Source organism: Lepisma saccharinum, chromosome 6, assembly GCF_977018435.1.
Source record: "Lepisma saccharinum chromosome 6, izLepSacc3.1, whole genome shotgun sequence".
Lineage (NCBI taxonomy): Eukaryota > Metazoa > Arthropoda > Insecta > Zygentoma > Lepismatidae > Lepisma > Lepisma saccharinum.
In genome coordinates, this window is record NC_139234.1 from 11,881,982 (window position 1) to 11,902,533 (window position 20,552).

Sequence of the window (20,552 nt, forward strand, 5' to 3'; positions counted from 1 at the left end):
CACATGATTCACGCAATCTTAATTAATGATACCGGGAAGAACGCACATGCGATTGGAGCGAGAGGAGTTCACAGAACCTCCCTGTACAGCCCTGCAGGCGATTTCCGGGAACCACACATGCAGAAAATTCCACGTAGGACACCTTGACCTTGTCTCGTAAAGTTCGAATCTAGAACAGTTTGGAGGAAGTTTTTGCCAAGTGAATGGTAATAGGGTGTTGCCACGAGGTGTGCGAGGGGGCTCTAGCCTACTCTCTCTCAGCCAACCCCCCCCCCCATGCAAAGAGGTTAAACTAGAATTATTTATAGTGAGGCAAACCTGATGCAAGAATGAATGTGTGGGAATGTTTTCTGTGCGGCAGCGACATTTAATATAACACTCAATACCCTACACAAAATTAATGGGCACTCCCGGCAGTGTAGTCGCCTTGTAATCAGGTGTCCCGGGTTCGATACCCGGTGGAGGTACATGGTGGTCCGGATCCCACTTTGAACTGTAGGTCCAGTCCCGATTAGCCTTTCTGTGCATAAAGTGGACTTAAAAATATACTCAATAGCATGCATAAAGTTGATATTTGAGCTAAAATAGTTTTCTTTCATTTAGTTCCTTGTTTGGTGGGGTTGGTTAGTGTAGCGGATTGGTCAATAGGGGTACGTCCTATTCTACTCCTCCTTCTGGTCTACGCACACACACACAAAGGTTAATATTCATGAATAATGAAATGGGGAAATAAACATTGGCTAAAAAATGAAAAAGGAATAGAGGATCATAGAAGAATAGAAACGAATAGAGGAAGGCAGAAAGGAAGACAGACATAAGAGGTGAGCAGTGGCGCAACCACAGGGGGGGGGCTTTGCCTCACAACCTTCGACGGAAGTCAACTCTAGGGGGGGCAAGGGGGCAAACGTTGACGGCGCACGAGCAGGGGGCACAGAGGAGCAATTGCCACTATTAATTTCAAATTTTAGGCAAATAAAAATACATTCTGTAATATTTTCTTGTTGGCTTCGCTCGCAATGCCTGCTCCATTTCTAAAGTCTCAAGTTCAGAGCCATAGCTAGGGGCGACGGGAGTCGGCCATAGGCGCCGAATGATTTAAATGAAAAAAGTTGTGAAGCAGAGAATGTCTTGGCACCCCGTGATATTATTTGCGTCCTATTAGGGGCAAATAGGGTGGGGGGCAAACATTGACTGCCAAGGGCACCTGCAAGGGGGCACAGAGGAGCAATCGTTCCCCTCGATTTCAAATTTTATGCAAATAAAAATACATTTCGTAAAATTTTCTTGCCTTTCTCAGCCTCGTCAAATTCAGAGCCGTAGCTAGAAACCGGCGGGATTCGGTCATGGACGCCGAGCGATCTCAATGGGAAAAAAAATCTAAAAGAGAGAATGCCATGGCTCACCGTGAAATTATTTGCGCCCTATTAAATGAATATTGCTTTGAATTACAAAAATTGGATCTAAAAATTTTCTTGCTCGCTTCACTCGCAATTTCTTTGTTTTCTGTAATGTTTTTACATAATATGTGTTGTATATACGTATTAAATAAACTTTGAATACGTACACAATTTAGTGTTAGCATGTTGCATATATATATTTTCTAATTTCATGTCGCTCCATATGTGTAAAACATATCTAGTACATGAAAGTTATACATGTTATGTACAAAAAGAATTATCTTCGGAATGCATTTATCATTCATTGTGTGTTATTCAAAAATACAGTGTGTGTTTGCTTTCCATAGTAGCTAATGTGAAATTGAACATGTTGAAAAAATATTTCAAATCGTTTGTTCCAAACAATTGCTTTACCACAGACTTCTACCCCCTTTTTGCGTAATTTATGATAATAATCACGTCATTGGCACTACTACTACTACTACCACTAGTAGTAGTTATAATAATAATGTGATTATTATTATTATTATTATCAATATTAATATAGGTACGTTCATCCTGGTACTTGGCCCTCCCAGACAAAAATTCGTGGTTGCGCCTCTGGAGGTGAGAACAATCGAGGAAGACAAAGGAAGGAGAAAGAGAACAATTAAACGTAGGAACAGATGAGCCTGGACAATAGAAGCAATATAACATCGTCATATCAGATTACGCTTCCAAAGTACTAACACTCCAAACCTGTGTGTCCTTCATGAGTGTCCCTTCATTAAATTGATCTGATTGTCAGTGATCCTCACCGTCGCGATTAGACAAAAGATCAAGAAAAGCGACTCTAAAGATATCCTCAACTATTTCTCCAGTGAGACGGCAAGGTATGGGGGCATAGCATGGGGCTACGTGCCACACCTGTGTGCCTCAGTACTATAAATTAGTTCATAAAACAGTTGGGGAAAATTTGTACAGAATAAAGGGTTATGAGTAGGGAACGGATTTTAAGGTGCGGCACCTTTTTTTTGGCACCTTTTTGGAAAAAAAATCAGAACCTTTTTATTCCTTTTCCGTCCATAATTGAAGAGTTGACACAGAAAAGGATGTAAGTGCCAAAAAGTAAAATTTTCAGGAGAAACATCCTTCTCCATGCCAACAACGCTTGAGTTGCATCCGATGCCATCTTACGGCATCAGTGAGAACTACATGCATGTACTTGGCACTTCCATCTCTCTCTAGGCCATTGGCAATGGAACATAGATTGTTGTCCATGCAAAGTTGAATTTTGACCAATTTGGCACTTACATCCTTTTCCATGTCAAGGCTTCCTTTTTGCACCTTAAAATCCTATCCCTAGTTACAAGCCACCGACCGACTCCATGTCCAGAAGTGAACATGCAAACACACACAGTGTTACATACCTTCTTGGAAGGCGCGGCCTTTTGCCTTTTGCACTAGGCATGCACTCAACTCTGAACAACCAGCTAACTAAATGGTTTACGAGTGTTGTGTATGTGGCTTATCGATTGAAGAGACCTCTTTAGGGAAACCTGGAAACTGCTTTCCACATGCTGAATATTTAAGTAAATGCCATGTTGTGCAATCATAGAAGAGTGGATTATTAAGGGACGAGTGACATGTATATTCTTCTGTGAGACTTGAAACAACACGTTGATTCGAAAGCAAATTAGGTGTGGAGTAAAATGCAGTTGCCCTGCTGTCCTGTTTCCCTTAGGGAGCCGAACAGATGCGTACCCTACCCTTCCTCGCTATCTTGCCATTGGAACAATCTATTTAACACTAGCAATTAAGTGTGGGCGAGATATTTCCACACTGGCTCTGTCTCGGTGATCATGACGCTCTTTTTTCTCTGTTTTATCTTCATCTCCTTTCTTCTCATGCCTCTTACTTTTCTGCTTTCCTACTCTCTTTCAATTTTCTTTTTCTTTCTCTTTTATCTTATCTTTTTCTCTCTCTTTCTTCCATTCCACCACCATCTCTCTTTCTCTCTCTCCCTCCCTCCCTCTCTCTCTCTCTCTCTCTCTCTCCATTTCATATCTTTCTATTTCTCCTCTTTCTTCGATTATCACCTTTTCTCCACTCTTTTTCTCTCCACTCTTCCAAATTATTCTCTTTTTCATTCCTTTTTCCATATCTTATTACTGTCTTCCTCGTTTGTACTTTTCATTCCATGCCCTTTTGCTGTTTCTTTTATTTGGCTGTTTTTATCCCTTTCTGTGTGTATGTTTCCGTAGTGAAATTAAAAACAAAAGAGAAATTAAAGAAACAACGAAGAGGGAGAAAGAGAGAAATATCGAAGTGCATGTGTGAGAGAGAGAAGATTTGTGTTACATATGAGGGAGACAGAAAGAAACATAAGCAAGCAGGAGGAAAAGAATGAGATAAAAATAAAAAGGCAAGGAAGAGATAGAGATGAAAAAGATAAATAACGAAGTGTGAGACAGAGAGGGAGAGATGAAGGGAGAGAAAATATATATAGAGAATATAATTATAGGAGTGGGAGTGAAAAAGAGAAATAATAGGAATATAAATAACAGAAGGTTGACAGAGAAAGAAAAAAAAGAAAAAAAAGGGAGAGAAATTGTAGATGGAAACCTATAAAGAATACGCAACAAAAGAAAGCTGTTACAAATAGAAAGGAGGAGAACAGACAGGGAATTTTTCATATTGTGAAGGGTACAGTGGGATCCATGAGTATTATCGTGCAAATTATCCATCACCATGTTCGTGCACTTTGTTTGACCCAATAAGAGCTTCAAGAATTAAAAGAAAACTCAAAACAAACTGTTGACAACTTCTGCACCAGTATACATAAAATTCATAGCTTGAAAACACATAGGATGTAAGAGAAAATTTAATGAAAATAGTTGTGGACAATTAGCCGAGCAATGCTAGTGGATCCCACTGTACAAGTAAAACGGTCTAGTCGCCAAAAACAGTTACTCAAGAAGTTAAGAAGAACGTGTTAGAAAGAGTGGAAAGGACAAGAGAGAAAGAGGAGAGAAGAAGGAAGAAGAATGAAGGAAATAGAGTGTGAGATAAAGAGTCCAGAGTCTTTCAGGTGAAAGTACAGTTGACAAGGGAAAGCCACCTGCTAGAATGATCCAGAACTACTTTCTAATAGTCTGGAGGCGAGTATTTTTGTGTATATATATATATATATATATATATATATATATATATATATATATAATCGTCCTTTTGTGTACCTGGTTACGTTTGTACTTGGTACAGAGTCTGAAGAAGACCTTGCTAGAAGGTTGAAACGTTACGTTTAGTTTATGTTTTATAATAAAATAAATTTCTGCCTTGGTCAGCATATTTAGTTTTTATATCATGAAAACAAAGCTTAATGGAGTTATAGTTAATCAACGCATCTGCGAACAAATATTTCTAGTCTAGTTGCGAGAACTGAAGGCTTTTACGAGCAAGATATTCGTCAGACGCCACTCGCCGGAGAGAAGTGTTCCCTCGACGTACGATGCTGGGTGACCAGGCGGAAGGTGGAGTCGTTTTAAGCGGAACATCAAAAGACTCACCCTGGAGGGTCTTGGGGAGGGATAAGCACAATTTATTTGTTTTGCTTCTCAGGAAATGGAGATTTCATTTGATTATTTCGTCTCATTTCCATCATCATTCATCCAATTATTCCTTCCCAGTTGTCCCAGATTCTGCTTTATTTGCATGTTGGAAGAACAGTGCCTGCTGGATTTTTAAAGCGACATACCTTCCTTGTTAAGATGCAACTTGCAGAACTAGATTACTCTTTTAATGGGCCTCAATTTGAAATGCTTGATCTTCGACTATGGAATTATACTCTGTCCCAGCTAACTGTAGAGCAGGCAAACGAAATCAAGTCTCTGCGCAAGTAGTGACGGGTCCACCAATGAACACGTGAGAGGAACGGAATTGCTTGGAGTGGGGGAAAGCGACTGCCTTACCAGCAGCGTCTACTGCTTCTCTCTGGCCAATAGATTTCCCTCGCTTCTCTGTCGCCATGCGCGGCCTCACTCCACAGTTAGCTGGGACAGTGTAAAAATGATTTTACCGATTATACTCTATCCCCGGAATCTGTGGAGGAAGGCCACGCGTATCGGCAGAAAAGGGGGAGGAATTCGAGTGGACAGAACGAAGCAGTACACGCTGCTTCGAGGTCTGACACGCAATCCCGTTCCTTCTCACGTTGGTAGAGCCATCACTACTTGCGCAGAGACTTGTTTCGTTCGTTTGCTCCAGAGATACCAGGGACAGAGTATGGATGATGTGTATAATATACAGGATGATTCAATGTTCTGGCACCATACGAACATTCCGTTAATAGTGCATGTAGCAAAAAATGGGAAGAGGATGAAGTTGTTGGAAACATATTGTGCTTGAATATTCAATATACAGGGTGAGCATAAAGTCTTTCCCTGATTATGAATATTTATATTTAAACTTCCACGTTAGATAGGCAAATAAAACCTATGGCAATAAGTAGTGCAATACATCAAGGTTCTTATTCTAATTCCCATACCATTGCCACCACGTTCGCCGGACGTAACCCCTCTTGACATTTTTTATGGGGTTACGTTAAGGACACAGTGTTTAGTTCACCAGTTCCTGATATGCAAACTTTTCGGACACGAATACGGGATGCTACAGAGACGGTGACGGAAGAGATGTTGGCAAAGACATGGAGAGAAATTGATTATCGCCTAGACGTTCTAAGGGCAACGAAGGGAGCACATGTCGAAGTGAACTGAAGTGTACTGATAGCAAAACATTATGAGTTAAGCTACCATTTCCAACAAACCGCATATCTGTATCTAGCATAGTTCTTGAGCAGTAAACGTTTGTAATAAGGGAAAGACTTTATGCTCACCCTGTAGAATGCACCGTTAAGGCTGTACACTGATACGAGCCTCGATGAGAACGTGAAATGCCTTGTTGCCAGTCATTTTACTGCTATTTTAAACACTTTCAGGGGGGGAGGAAGTAAAGCATTTAGGTATATATATATATATATATATATATATATATATATATATATATATATATATATACACACACACACACACACACACACACACATATGTCATTGCATCAACTGTTAAAAATGTCGAAGCAGAAGCAAGGCTGCAACATCCACAAGGGGGAATACCCCTCATACCCTTTCAAATACTACCATGACTACTATTATTACTACTAATAATAAACTGTAATGGGACCGCTCGGTTAAAACCAGGGAACGGATTTATATGCAGTAAAAATGTACTAAATATGTAAATATATATTTAGTTATTTTCACTAAGATATGGAGTTAAATATGGACTTAAAATTGATTGATTGATTGATTGATTTAGTTTATTTTACTTCGCGTTTTGTGCCTCTTGGCTAATTTGCGAAAATGGGGATGAGTGATGAAATGATGAAATTGATGAATGGACATTCACAAACAACCAAGCCCGACCATGATTCGAACCCGGGACTCTTGGCGTCGCAGCGCGATGTGCTAACCACTCGGCCACAGGGTCGGACGACTTAAAATTGTAAAATTGACCTTTTTAATAATATAACACTACACCAGATACATAAAAAACTCCAGCATCTTTCGATAAATAAAAGTTCCTTTTCTTCTTCTTTAGCCTGTCTTTCGACTTGGCGGTCAATTTTAGGTGACCGTAAGCACTGTGCATCTCATTGATTAGAAAATATGGCATCACATGAGATAAAATTTTCTTGATCATGTTTCAGAGATCGAAAATATAGGGAAAAGGATCAAGATAGGGGAAAAATACCGAAATATGTTGATTTATGTAAAGTAAATTAGCAAATATGTAAAATATGTAATATCCTTGCAAATATGTAAAAATATGTAACATAAAACTTGTTCAAAATCATGTCAGTTATATAATTCGTTGACATTTTCCTGTTCAAGTTATGTATCTAGAAAGGAATAGATATGTAATTACATACAAAGCTCTAGTTATAACAAACAAAACACGAAACAGGCCAGATATAGTCAGTATGCCTTACGCCCGGTCTACACTATTCTCTCAGTCCTTTCTTCGTTCGTTCCATAAACGCCATGGTATTAATAAATACAAGGGTTGGAACTTAAATAGTGGCAACTATTTATTCACAACCGATACACAAGAGTTACATGTTTGTACCTGTTACTGTCCTTCAAAGTAGTCACCAGCGTTGTGTAGAACCCGTTGCCAGCGATGTGGAAGGCGTAGTATACCGTTAGCAGAGCCTGTTCTGTTGATGGTGCGAATGGAGCGGTCTACTGCCTGTTGAATCTCTGGAACAGTTCTGAAGCGAATGCCACGAAGTGGTTCCTTCATCTTCGGAATCAAATCAAAGTCACAAGGACTTAAGTCCGGGGAGTATGGTGGATGCTACAGTACTTCCCAGTCCCATCGACCGAACAGAGCAGCCACAGCTTGCGCTGTATGCGCCCGTGCATTGTCGTGCAAAATGATGGGTGGGTTGCGCAGAAAGTGTCGCCGCATCTTTCGCAAAGCTGGTCGCAGTTGATGCTCCAAAAATGAACAGTAATACTGGGCATTGACAGTCTGCCGTGGAGGAACGTAATGCGTTAGGATAACACCATCACAGTCGTACACGAGAATCACCATAACTTTCACCACACTGTGGCTCTGACGCACTTTCGACTTTCGCGGCGACCCATAATGACGACCTTCGTTGAAGGCTTTTACCCACCGTTCCACTGTTCTGTACGGCAATGCCGATTCCCCGCACGCCTCTTGAAGCCCTTGATGACACTGTCGTGCTGTACGACCTCTGGCACATTCAATCTTGATCCAACTCCGTTGTTCCTGTTTGGAAAACATAGTGACCTTCACGTTAGACTGCTCGCTCACAAGTGACTGTGTTTCCATCGCTTGTGCGCCTGCCTGTGACGTGGGACGGGCGAGTCCATTTGCTCGGAGGTAAGGTAGGTATGTCAACAACGTGTGCTATCAGCGCCACTACTACATTCCATTGCATAGTGTCTCCACAGCAGTGTTGCCACTATTTAAGGACTAAAAGTGGTAACGTTGTAAGTGCCAAAAGCGAAAGGGTTGGGAAATCGCATCGTTCCGCACGTCAAGCAGTAAGACGTGCACACTAGTGACCTCTTTACCATGGGCGTCCGGAAGGGAGGGCAAGAGGGGCCGTGCCCCCCCTAAAAATGAAAGTCAACCAAAAATTATGTATTTCACACATATTTTCATTTTAGCCACAATAATATGTGTTATTTATGATCACCATAAATTCAAATTTAAGCAATGTTTTTTTAAGGGAACAGCACTATTTTTGGAGAAAATGTGCCTTGTTTGCCCCCTGGAAAATAATACCTTCCTTGCCCCTCCCTGGAAAAAATCCTGCGGACCTCCATGCTCTTTACACGCACTTTGAACTACTTAGAGGGCTACCAGCCACATTTCACGTTTACCACATTATAAAGCATGGCACATTTCACAGTTTAACGTGGAAAACGATGTTTGAATTATTGTGGCACTTACAGCGTTTACCAATTTTAGTCTTCAATTTCAGTGTGTGCGGTGAGATTAAAAAGAAAAAAATCACATCGCTCACGGTGGTTTCGTGAGTGGTTACGTAAGAGGGGTAACTTCTAAAATGTCAATTTGTTCCGTGAATTACGGATGGAACGTGAGAGATTGGCATAATTATTTGCATATGAACATGGACACCTACTGCAAATTATTAATGCTAGTAGCGCCAGAAATTGAAACACAATTACTCGTCCAACATCAACGAAACCAGGCTCAATAATAAGTGAAGTTTGATCGAATAGACGCACGTGCGTCTACATGCAACGACTTGTCTTCCGTTTTGCTTGAAAACAGTCTTTCGAGCGATCGTCAAACCTCATTCAGTTCATGCAAGACGTCAAACTTTCCGTCCACACGTAATGCTTTGTTTGATCTGTCTGGCATGATTATGCAAGACTGACGGGAAGACATTATGTGTGGACCAAGTTTTAGTTGCGATCATCACGGCAAGTGCACATGCCCCTGTCTGAACAGGGGTTTATCCAGGATTTTTCCCTTGGGGGGGTGTTGGAAAATGTTGGGGGGTGTAAGTTTTGGGAAGTTAAGTGCATATTTTGGACAGTTTTAAAAATGTTCGCCCTAATTCAATTTGTTCATGGATGTTTCTAGAGATTAACCCCCCCCCCCTTTCCCTTCATATAACATTTCAGAAGAAAAAAGATGTCAAATACAGGAAAAGATGGAAACTAGATTAATGTTAACATTTCAATTTAACGTTTCGAGTATTGCTTTCCTTCCGATAATGTTCAGTACTTGATTTAATCAATCGTTAGACAAAACACAAGGGATGACATTAAAAAACACAAAATTTTAACATATTATTACCAGGAATCATTTCATGCAATTCTTAAGCTAGTTATAAAGAAATTAGGAACACTTGCGCAATATTTTAACTGTATTTGTATCGTTCTTGCCGTAGGTGTAACTCGGAGTTCAACTTGAGGGGGGGGGGAGGCAATTGAAATATCAGTGAGAATGCATTGCATGGGTGTTCGCGCACTTGCCTGTCTGAAGTAGTAGTAATAAATACAGATATAATATGACTTAAATAAATTATGACACTGCCAGCGAAGAGAGAAAGAAAATTTTTAGAACAATTTCTCTGCAAACTGATTATGCATATTATTAGTTAAACATAGCGACAGTATCCCATGATGTTTACTCTTTACAATCTTTCTTTGCTGTTCGTTGAAGACTTCAATATGAAATTCGTTGACAGATTTCGTTCAAAAGCAATATCAGGTATCTATCAAACGTGCATCCCAACTTCCCACTATATTTTAACGTCTTCATGGCCATGCTATAAATATATCGAATTTCATTACTTTATTTCAGTTTGTGAATCATAGTTTTAACAGAGATTTGAAAACACCAGCAGAATTTGGAACTCACTCGCTACATAGAACTATTAAAATTATACATGCATTTTTTCTAACTGTTAGAACAGGAGGGGACAGGGGGCATGTGGTGAGGTGAAGAGGACGCCGAACGAGCAAAGCAAAATTGTAAAGAGTAAACATCATGGGATACTGTCGCTATGTTTAATTAATAATATGCATATGCATTATACCCTTACAAAACTTTGGAAAATACGCTTGGCGCTTTTGAGAGTTTATCTTTCAAATACTAAATGAGAGACTCTAGGGAATTAGGAGTCACGTGCCTCTTTGCCTTAAAAGGAAACGAAATAACATGTGCAAATAAACGCATGGCATGTTAACTGCAAAAGGAAGGCAAGGGATTTTCACTTCTAAATTGAGGCAATGCTTAATTTTATTTTCAATTATTTAAAAATTGAATAGCATTTATTTCACTATTCAACACAAAGAGCACAATGAACCAAACAAATTTTCTCCCCCACGTTTTCCAGCAGGCAGTGACAAGCGCCGTCGTGCCCTCACTGGTGCGCCTATGGTCAGATATAAATTTTGGACTTAATGTAAATTAAATTTATTTTATGTTTAATTCTTTACACTCAAGCCCGTAGCCAGGAATTCTTTGTAGGGGGGGAAAGTCAATCCTAGAGGGGGCAAATTTTTAATATATTGTGTCGCATTGGCAGATATAGCAGGGTACACAGAGGTACTTGACCCCTCCCCCAAAAGAGATAAGTAACAGAAAAGGGATGATATCTTGAAACTGCAACGGACAAAAAAGAACTTCGAGGAACATCAAATGGCATTTTTTCGATAATGACCTTTCCAGATTGGCAAAGAATATAAAGTTTAACATAAATAGGCTAATAGGGACTATATCTACTTGATATTTACAGGTTGATAATGTTAATAGACGATTAATGGGCCTCTCTGCAGAACTGATTAAGATAGCCCTTTATAAATCATGCTTCATAATGATTCCCTCTAGTTTCCAGTATGCAAGATATTTACGCACAAAGGAATCTAACGAGAATCCAACAACACCATTGTGTTGTGTTATGCAAGAGTTGAGTTGAGTTGAGTTGAGTTGGTGTTTTAAGTCCACTTTATGCACAGTAAGGCTAATCGGGACTGGACCTACAGTTTAAAGTGGGATCCGAACCACTTGTGCCTCCACCGGGTATTGAACCCGGGACCCCTTGATTACAAGGCGACGACGCTACCACTGTGCCATCTGGGAGGCCCTTGTGTTATGCAAGAAAAATCAATTAATTCAATAATAATGGTTACATATTATCTACACTTTGATGAATTATGTAAAACTTTGTAATACATTTTTTTTGTACTTGCTAAAATATGGGTCCCTTAGTCCACCACGGACTCTATTTCCTTCAAAGGAGAGACTCTTGCATCACTACAGACAATATTTGCCTACTGGTTACGTTAACCATTTTGCAAAATATTGTGTGAATTATATTATAGTTGAAATACATATTTTGACACCTGACAAACAAATTGGAATACCTTGATTGATCAATGACTTCTTGGATTACAGTGTCTTCGTTAATATTTCATATTATGTGTCATAGAAATAAATTGTTTTAATAGGGCGCAAATAATTTTACGGGGCGCCATGGCATTCTCGTTAACATTTTTTTTTCATATAGATCGTGTGGCTCCCAGGACCGACTCCCACTGCCCTATAGCTATGGCTCTGAACTTTGACTATAAGAACAGAAGACATTGCGAGCGAAGCGAGCAAGAAAATTTTACGAAATGTATTTTTATTTGTATAAAATTTAAAATCGAGAGGGGGCAATTGCCCCTTACAAGTGCTCTTGGCCATCTCGAAAAAAAATGCAAGGAACTCGTAAAAACTAATTCCATCATGAGTATCCATTTGTCCTGCTATTCTCAGATTCTCCTAGTCTTGTTTTTTTTTACTTCAATGTTTGCCTCCCCTAGAATGGACTTCCGTCGAAGGTCGGGAGGGTGGGGGGGATAATGAGTGTCTCTTCATCAATTTCACGTCATCATTCATTGTTGCGATTAGCTATAAGTGGCAGAAAAGCAACGCTAAGTAACAAAAATCAAACATCCACTCCCTCTCTCTACCACATGAATCACTATTACCAAAAAGGGAATCCCCCCCTCCAATCCTGATATAACATTATACTGAATCCCACACCTTCATAAATCACAAAATCAATAAGTGTCTTTGTTTCGTTGCTAGAGTAATTCTAAAGATCAGTGAGAATTCTAGGTGTTCTCTATTTTTCACAGGGGGGTAATGCAGGCTCTCAGGGGGTAGTTGCCCCCTGCTCCCCTCTAGCTATGGGCCTGCTTACACTTCCTTTGCTTCCCCTGAAAAGTTGAATAAAATTAACATGTCATTATGTCAGGCAACCGACTAGATACAAAGAGAAAGACAGTTTTTACTAAAGCTATATCTTTGCAAACTGAGAATAACTTTAATTTAAATTTTAATTTTAACTTTAATTTAACTTTAATATTATCTGTTTTGCTTGTTCAGCACCCCATTTGTACTTAGCGCCCAGGCAAGTACCACACGTGGACTCTCCCCCTTTTACAACTCTCTTTCTAATAGTATATAATTTCTTTTACAAAGGTAAGAACTCTTGGAGCCACAAAAATGGTCATCAACTATAGACGTGAATGAATCACTTAGATTCTTCATGAAATACTTGCCATTTTATATCGAATACTCGGTCAGTAAATTTTATATTGGTACTTTATGAATATCGGTTGGAAGAAATTATACCTACATATAGTGTCACTGATTTTCTACTCACCACTTTCGGTTTCTTTCTGTCTGGTTTTTCATTTTCTCTATCTTCTTCAGACAGTTTTGCAGTAATGTTTCAGACATTGTTATACACTAAACAGAACGACAACAAACGAATGGAAATGCTACACTGAGACTGACCTAAGGCATTTGACTGTTCTTTTCTCTACCACTCCAAAATCATTCATCTCGCCAAGTTTCAGAAAATAGTGTTGCTAACCATAGTAACAGAATTCACTACAAGGAGTCAAACCTGTATCTTTGAATTTCTTCCCTTACTTTTATCGTACATTTTTCACATGAAAGAATCGAAAGGAAAATGCATCAAAATGTAAATTTCATTGAATTTACGAATCTGTAACGTATTTAAGAAATATATAAGGTATTCAAACGCTGAACTGTCAACACTGTGCGCGGAATTTGCTCCCTGGAAGGAGGGCGAGAGGTCAGTTTGACATTTTCCAGATGGCAATGTCCCTTCTCTAGAGCTGACCGAAGCATTGTCAAGGGAGCTCGTGTTACCAGGAAATGACCATGCTGAACATTCCACCCTCCTTCCTTGACACTTTGGTTTAGTTGATCGAAAGGTCCATTGAACTACGCTTCTTCAGCTACAAATGATTCCTTTCGGTTAATGTTAAAGTATTGTCATTCTATTGTTGATATAAACATCTATATTTACACCCCCCTGTAGGGGGGGGTGTTCCACTTTTCTGCTTGGGGGGGTGTTCACCAAAATTTGGGAGGGTGTTGGGGGGTGTTAGGGGTGTGTGGATAAATCACTGTGTCTGAACATGTCTACAGTCAAAGTAGGAGTGGTATAGATAAGGAAAACAGGTTCTGCTCCTTGCTCGTTTGTAGGCTCTTTTTATCCCTGGCAATTTCTCTCACTAAGTCTGAACCACTCTCTCAACTATTTCTTCTTTAACCGTCCTTATTATTTCCGTTTCTATCACATTCTTTCACTTTCTCACCGTCTTCCACTGCCTTACTTCTTTCTCTCTACCTTATATACTCTATTCCATTCTATCTTTCCTTGTGACCTTGTTCTTCCTTCCTTTTTATTCCTTTCTTCTACTGTTTATCTCTCTCTGTCTCTGTTATATCTCAGTCTTTTCTTTTTCCTCTTTTTCTATTTTGTTAATTTTCCATCCTTTTCTTTCTTACACTCTTTTTATTTCGTTCCCTCCCTCTCACGTTTCCTACATATGCTGTTCTTCATAATCTTCCCTTTTTGTTTCTTTATTTTGCCTGTTCTAATCTTCTCTTCTCTTTCTTTCACTGTCTTTCTTTCCCTTCCCTTCCTCTCTTGTTCTATTTTTCTTTGTTTCGCTCTTTCTTTTCTTTGTTTCATTCTCCCTTTATTATTCTTCCACTGTCCTTCTTTAAAACTGTTCACCGAAACAAACCTGAACTTCTAGTTTCGTTTTTGACTTCTCAACAACTCCACCTCCACTGAACAAACATTTTCGTTAACGCATTTCTCTGTTCTTACTCTGTCAATAACCAAATTATCTTTCCCGTTAATCTTTCAGAGCACGTTCATTTAATTAGAGAATATTGGCTAAATAAGATTTAGCGAAAGTTTCTCAACTTTAATACATGCAACCAATCGAAATTAACCTATGTGTGGAAGGTTCATATATTCGATTGGTAGATTTTCAAGCAACAAATATATCTGAAAATATGGGCGTCCGGAAGGGGGGGCAAGGGGAGAGCATGGTCCCTCTAAATTAAACTCCGTCAAAATTGTACACATTTCACATGTAATTTCATTTCAGTTATAGCAATATATTTTAAGCATTGCCAAGGCGTTGCAGAAACATGATAACTTCAAACTGAAGCAATGTTTTGAGGGTACAATATTATTATGGGGGAAAATGTGCTTCGTTTGTTCCACCCTCGTGGAAAAAAATATCTTGCTTGCTCCTCCTTGAAAAAAAAAAGGACATCCATGGTTAAAATTGTTGAAATTTGATGATACTAGTGCTTACGTTAAAATGAAATTAATTAATATAATATGCGTTACAAAATAAGTCGTGGATTTAATGTAGAATTAAGTATTGCGTCATTTTTTACAATGTCGATGTACGTATTTTTCTGTGTGCTATGGTAATTATACTCAATATAGTATATAGTAACACACTATAACTCACCCAGTTGAGAGACGAGATTGTTTTCTCATTCAGCAGCGCCCTCTTGTAAGACAGATTTCAGATTGCTGCTACGGATTCCTTACGGATTGAGGGATTTATTAAAATTTTAAAAAAGAAAAGCGATGATGGGAATAACATGTGGATCAACGAGGGGATGGGGGGAGAACCAAACTGGATCCTCTTCAATGGCCTAGAAATATCCACAGTAGACCGGAGGCCATCCAAAAGTCCCCCTGCGCCATAAGGAATTCGAGAGACTTGCTTTACTAAGTAACAAATAAAGTTTATGAAGTGACAAGTTACACGTTAGGTAACAGGAGGTAGAGTGATTGGTGATATTTATTTCAATATAAATGCCACGTTTTTTTAGTATTGGTCAGGTAATACTGGAAACTTATCTACTATATCAGAGTTGCACGGCCAGAATTGTAATGAGAACTACAAGTTTTGCTCCCAGATGTGTTCGTTTCCTTGTGTATAAGGATGAGTATTGAAAGACTACCCATATTTAGTGCCTAATGCATATTTACAAGGGCAAAATAGTTTCTCGAAAAAATATTGCGATCATCATTACTAATTGAAAAAACATATTTTCGACAATGTTTCCCCAAAACATGTAAACAAGATATTTTTTAACCTGAATTGATATTTAACTTAGCCTTACATGAGTATAATATACACTTTCATACAAACATTATGTCAGTTACGAAATTTGTAATTTATTTCAGGTTAGTACACACTGATATGATATGAAGTGAACAATTTTCTTCCAAAGAGTGTTCAATTTCACATGTTATGAACAAGCTGCAACAATTTGACTCACGTTGCTCTACATTTAACCATTTCTACTTAAAAGTTCTATGGTAGATAGGTCAGGTTATGTTGATTTAAATAACATTCCTCAATACTTTAAACCTTCCGTACTTAATACATCATAAAAGTAATACAAAGACTGATACATTTTAAATTGACAGGCTAAACCATTTTTCTTCCTTATTGATTAATATTAAACCTTCAATACTTACACTCCGGAGTTTTTAGAACTAAATCCCATGTTTGATAGATTGATTTTACTTCGCTTTTCTGCCACTTTTGGGTAATTGCGAAGTAAATAACATGGAATTGCTATAATCCACTTCTCTTTTTCATAACTGTTTTGAGAACACAGAACTGGCACATCATTTTTCTGTTACATAAATATGTAAGTTGATATCACTTTAAGTAATATTCAATCAGCACTTCACTTCTGCTACAGCGCCTTGAATAACGTAGTGTGGAAAACGGCACAGTTCTGCGCGCTCGCTGGTTCCACTCGAAAATGATCCGCTAGAGGCACTGGTGTTGACCCCGGTGCTTGGTATTCGTCTGCTTATAATGGAAGTAAATGGAGTTTTCGCTGCAACGTCTGATTCTTTTACATGATGCATTTCTATGAATGTAATAATTGGTATGATATTTGGTACAGTGGTCGCGAAGATATTAACGAACATTCTAGACAGTCGACCACGTCCTGTTATCGTCATACTTTCGTTAATAATACGGGAGAAAAAATACGCGTGGAATGCTCTTGGCAACTAAATTTTTGTGTATGAATTAGGTTCATTATTATTATTATCATCATCATCATTTCTTTTAAAGATATACACACTGAAGCATTTGTATTTTGGATGTTTACTGTCTCTTTTCTTCCGCTTTAAACTAATCGCGGCGATGATGATAATGATGATTCCATGAAACGACAAAGGGAACCCCACAAAACTTTCTTAGTACCATCGACATGAGTGTAAGGCAACTTTCAAACCAATGGGACAAGCGACACGGGATGTTCACACTGTCACACTAGTGACGCACACTTCCAGACTGTAGAATAGCATTCATTGCACATGAGGGTCCAAACAGCAAACGACACGTTCATATGGCGTATTCGCGTGCTACTTGTTACTTCGGTCGGAAAGCTCCTTAAAGGAAGGGTGCTCAGACCGAAGCGACGCGCTACAGGGGGAGTTCCCAACTAAGTGACAAGCGACATGGTGGCTTCAGTCTATTGGCAAGCGTTCACTGCTAATTGTGCGAACAACACATAGGCGACACGAAAAACCGCACATTACAACAACAGATCTAGGCGACACGATAAGTCACACGTGTCGCTTTGTCGCTTGTGCGTCGCTCAAACTGGGCCATTTCCTCAATAGCTTGCAACATGTTGCCGTGGTTTGTTGTTCGCGCATGCGCGATGCAATGAGTATCTTGATTTAGGGAGATTGCGCACCAAAGCGACAAGGGGCACGCGACACTTGTCGCTTGAGGATTTCACCAACCGAACGCTGGCCTGTGCTTCCCATCATGCCGCTACGATGTGAAATGTTGCTCTTGATTGGCTCGTTTCCAAGCAACATGTGTCGCTTCGGTGTGAAAGTTGCCTTGAACCGAAGGACCCGTGTCGCTTTGGTGTGAAATCCTCGTATCGTTTATCGCGTGTCGCTTTCGTGTACAATCTCCTTGAGGAAACGGTGCAGTCAGAGCTTGTGTCCCTATGGTTCGAAAGGCTGCATTGATTACGGACTGCTCGCCTCCAAGCGACACTTGTGGTTTGTCGCCTCGGTATGAAATATCTCTCAGGATACTATTTATATTCTAATAACATAGAAAAATAAAACTCTAGTACACAATCCAACACCTGACGTCCGGAATCACTTTGCGATGTTTCTTCTTGTGTTACGCATGCTATTTATTTATTAATTTTATTTTACTTTTCTTTCCAAATTAATGTCATTTCGTGACTGCAAATCACTCCACAAATATAACTGTTTCCATCAATTCATGTACCGCCTTTCAAGACAAACAAATCTACATAATATATTCGAAAAACTAACAAAGCCGCATTACTTTCATAAGAAAATTAGCACCGACAGTGATCGCACTGCCATCTATGTTTCTCATCCGTCTGGGGAACCAGTTTCTTGGATCGTTTTCCACACTACGTTATTCAAGGCGCTGTACTTCTGCGAAGATAATTAGAATTGTAACTGCTGTATTAATATCTGAAAACAATTCAGACATTCGCCTTCAAATGTTGAAGAAACTAATCACGTCACCAACAAGCCAATAGGCTTTCATCCATGCGGCGCTGATCAGTGGTGGCAAGTTACTAATTTTGTGACCAAGATAACGCCGGAAGTTCCGAAATTAGGAATGATATTATGTTGTATTTTAGCGAAATCTGACGAATTTCAAGATGAGGTACCTCAAACCTACAGTAACAAGGCTTTGTAAAATACATTTAGTGCCCGAAGAGATATTATGTTTCGAAGGCATTTTGGGTGGTGGCTGAAGCCCAATAGCGCCCCTTTTAGCACGCCACTGCACACATCTTTTATCATTTGTCTGTCCAATAGCTCCTAAGCGTGCACAGAAGGAATAGCGTTCGTCTCTCCACAGCACAGTCTCTCGCCATTCGATAACAATTTGAGTGGATGTTTTCGCATTCTATTTTCATTGCCGCAGCCAGACGTGCTGCCATCTACAGCCGAATTTATGAACCAATAACTGTCGGCCATCTGGCCACTGTCACAGATGTTGCCTGGCTACATTGCCCTTGCCCCAAATGTGACAATTTTATTCGTCGCTAAGTGAGGGAGCGAAATCTGTTTTGCTTGACTTCACATTGGGTTATTTTTAAATGCAACCAGGACGTTGACTTTTGTTGTTTTGGGAGGCTGCAGAAAATATATTTCAAATGTAGTTTCTGGGAATAAGATTTTAGTAATGCACAAGCACTGGGTGAAATGTTTGGTAGATTAAACCTAAAAATCCAAGGTCGAACTGGCCAAAATGGCAATATCCAGTGGCGTCAACCCGTTGGACGTCAACTCGCTCAGTAATCTGCCTATAAATCACGTTATTGCTATTACAGACGTCATCGTGGAGGACTGCTTTTTGAAATCACTGATTCACATGTTACCTGTCCAATGACTGCCATAATCATAGGCGCCAACTCCATGGGGCTTGGGGTGCTCGAGCCCCCCCCCCTCCCAATGTTAACGATGTGGGGGCAGAGCCCCCAAATTATTTTACTTAAGAGGATCGAATGTATTATTTTACTTCTCTTTTAAAGTTTACTCTGAATTGTGCCACATGAACTTAACTTTAAATACACATTTGAAATGTTCTAGACCATCAACTTGGGGGGGGGGGGGCTATGACCAGAGACAGCAAAACACATGACTTATTACTATATGCTAAGTATATAATTATGACTATTGTTAACATTTTTACTAAAAATAGTTTCAAAAGAAGATGTGCATGAACTAGGGGAGTGGATGGGACGTTCGGGCTACAAATGGCTCTCACATGACATTCAGAAAGAGATCATTGATATATTAGGGAGATCTGTTTTGCGCTCCGTGGTAGCAGATATTAAAAGTCGGGAATATTTTGCTATTATCGTTGACGAAACTTGTGACATATCCATCCGTGAACAATTGACATTCTGCATTCCAACTGTGAATGAAAAATTTGATGTTTTTGAGGAATTCATGGGCTTTTACGGGATTCCGAACACTGAGGCCAAAACTCTTTTTGACGTTATGAAAGACATTCTGGTGCGTCTGGACTTGACCATACAGAATCTGAGGGGACAGTGTTACGATGGTGCCTCTTGTATGAGGGGAAGATTTAAAGGGCTGCAAAAGTTAGCTACAGATCTGCAGCCACAGGCTATTTATACACACTGTGCAGCTCATAGCTTGAACTTGGCAGTTGAGGACAGCTTGCGTCACCTGCCCTGTATCAGAGACATAATGAATTGAGCCAACGACTTGTTAAAGACTGTTAGGGAATCCCCTAAAAGAATGCAAATATTAGGAATATTATTGATGTGAACGAGAAGACTGGCCATACTGGACTGCGACCACTTTGTCCTCATCGGTTGACGTTGAGAGCCTCCAGTATGTAACAGATCTTAAGGAACTATGAAAACCTTCTCAATTTTTTTGAGAAATTTCTGAACACGATTCTACTGACGCAGCATCAAAATGTACTGGATACCTGGAGACAATGCTTCATTTCAAGACATTTTGCTTTCTCTCCCTCTACTGCCATGTGATGGGTATGTGATAGGTTCAATAGAAGAAATAAACTGTGAGATTCAGTCTCCATACATTGGTGCTACAGAAGTGGAATCAAAACTAAAATACTTGACTGACATCTTTCAAAAAAAGCTAATGTGTTTTGAGCAGTTC

At 39.5% G+C, this 20,552-nt stretch overlaps 1 protein-coding gene across 2 annotated transcripts in view; it reads right to left on the minus strand.

Moving 5' to 3' along the window:
* SerT (Serotonin transporter) overlaps window positions 1-20,552 on the minus strand; it is a 133,017-nt gene that overhangs the window by 99,621 nt on the left and 12,844 nt on the right. Inside the window, exon 1 of one of the 2 annotated variants that reach the window (XM_083124552.1) lies at window positions 2,807-2,825. The exons of the other annotated variant lie outside the window; for it this stretch is intronic. The gene's annotated coding sequence lies outside the window, so the exon portion shown is untranslated. Of the gene's footprint in view, window positions 1-2,806; window positions 2,826-20,552 lie in introns of those variants that run through there. 2 annotated transcript variants of the gene reach the window in all.